The sequence below is a fragment of the Limulus polyphemus genome, unplaced genomic scaffold (genome assembly GCF_000517525.1).
Source record: "Limulus polyphemus unplaced genomic scaffold, Limulus_polyphemus-2.1.2 Scaffold6049, whole genome shotgun sequence".
In the NCBI taxonomy this organism is placed as follows: domain Eukaryota; kingdom Metazoa; phylum Arthropoda; class Merostomata; order Xiphosura; family Limulidae; genus Limulus; species Limulus polyphemus.
In genome coordinates this window covers 56,831-58,840 of record NW_013671659.1, presented here as the reverse complement: position 1 = coordinate 58,840, position 2,010 = coordinate 56,831, and the positions used below count along the sequence as shown (strand labels likewise).

General features: G+C 30.9%; 1 long non-coding RNA gene across 1 annotated transcript; it reads right to left on the bottom strand.

Moving 5' to 3' along the window:
• Nucleotides 1–36: 36 nt before the first annotated feature.
• On the bottom strand, nucleotides 37–388 carry LOC111089372. Its single transcript, XR_002613653.1, has 3 exons — nucleotides 355–388; nucleotides 202–252; nucleotides 37–169 (listed from the first exon to the last, which is right to left on the bottom strand). It is a non-coding gene; the product is annotated as an uncharacterized LOC111089372 (long non-coding RNA).
• Nucleotides 389–2,010: the final 1,622 nt, after the last annotated feature.

Genomic DNA, 2,010 nt, shown 5'->3' with positions numbered 1-2,010 from the left:
AATGTTTTCTACAGCAGCTTTACAAGATCTATCATTCTGCATACACGTGTACTTTACATATCAAACTTACAGGGTGAACATATCATTCTGCATGCAAGTGTACTTTACATATCAAAACTTACAGAGTGAACATATCATTCTGCATACACGTGTACTTTACATATCAAAACTTACAGAGTGAACATATCATTCTGTCAAAACTTACAGAGTGAACATATCATTCTGCATGCAAGTGTACTTTACATATCAAAACTTACAGAGTTTTTGATATGTAAAGTACACTTGCATGCAGAATGATATGGCAGAATGATATGTTCACCCTGTAAGATGCAAGTGTACTTTACATATCAAAACTTACAGAGTGAACACATGATTCTGCATGAAATTGTACCTTACATATCAAAACTTACAGGGTGAACATTACTGTCATAAAAATTATTCACAATTATAAAATTATAACCCTTTTCTATGTGAATAGTAATGAGGGATTTTACCCTCTTTATCTTGACTTACTGGAATATCTGTCTTATCTGTCTAATGATAAGCATTACTCCTCCACAATGAATATATAGATGTCACTAGAACATATAAATAATATAAAAAAAATTTATTTCTCCCATATTAAATATGGCTACTTTACAATTTAGAACTTGGTGTGAGTTATTAACATTTTTGACCATCTATTCATATATACATATATGTCTAACAGACAAACAAAAATCTTAACACTTCATTGCCATGTGACACACTGGTGGGTCACAACCAACTTTTAGTTATGGATCAAATGACACACCAGTGGGTCACATATAATTATGTTTCAAAGCCAAATTTCTCTTGTGGTATACGAGTTTAGGGCACTTACGGCTCCTTGGCACCTCTTGGATGTTTAATTTTTTATGCTAAATTTGCTATACAGCAGTAAACATGTTAATTAGAATTTATCATTTTCTAATTTACACTTTGAAATTCATTCATGTCTGCAGGTATTTACCATCAGAACTAAATATGTGAAATGAGTTTTTTGAAGACTGAATTCTGTAAGTTAGTTTGTTACAAACGATGCCATCTGAGATCTTTCTTTGTTCCAATACAGGTAAAATTGGAAATGAGATCGTGAAAACATATTCCAAAGACAATGTTAATGAACATTTTTCAATCGAGCAATCGAACTGAGCAGTAATACAGATACTGTTAGTAACCTAATTTTGTGAGAACAGGGAAAAAGTATAAATGGTTTTAATAGTGAAAAGTTCCAGAAATCTTGTATTACTCATAGTGACATCTTTTATTATTTTTTAGAAGCTGGAGTGATTGCTTGAAGAGCAATAATATCCATTATTACAAAGTGGATGAACAAAAAAAAAAAATGATACTAGGATTTGTTTAATTGTAAAATTAAATATAGATTCAATACGACCTCATTCAACCAAATGAAGATTCTACAAAATAACCTTAAAAATACGTTTTGTGTGTTTTCAACCAGTTCTTACAAAAATTATGTATGAAAATTAATTTGTTATTAGAGGTGGAGGGGAGTGGGGGTAGGAGATCTCACCTAGAGGGATTTGTGAATGAAGATTTTACAATAACAAGCAGTAAAAAATGAAAGGTTTTTTTGGATAATATGCTAAGAAAATACTCAAATTAAGTTAATTTATTTTTGGATTCTGCATTATCCTGTAAAACCATTCAAAGCCATATGAAAAAAAAATGTCAAATGTTATGTTGACTGCAGTGTAAAACTAAGACTAAAACAACAACAACCCCCAAAAAATTTGGGGGGGGGGGGGTTCTAGAGTTATAGGGTATGATTTACATTTTAAGATTTTTGATATCCCATTGAAAGGTCACTATCCTTACAAAGATCCTATATAATAGGATCCTATTATATCTATATAATCTATAAAATCAGAAGGAAACTTAAAATTCTACCTGATTACTTCTAGGACAATAAAGAACTTTACATGAACTCACAGAGATTTACTAAATTTTGTGCCAATGTTGCCCAAG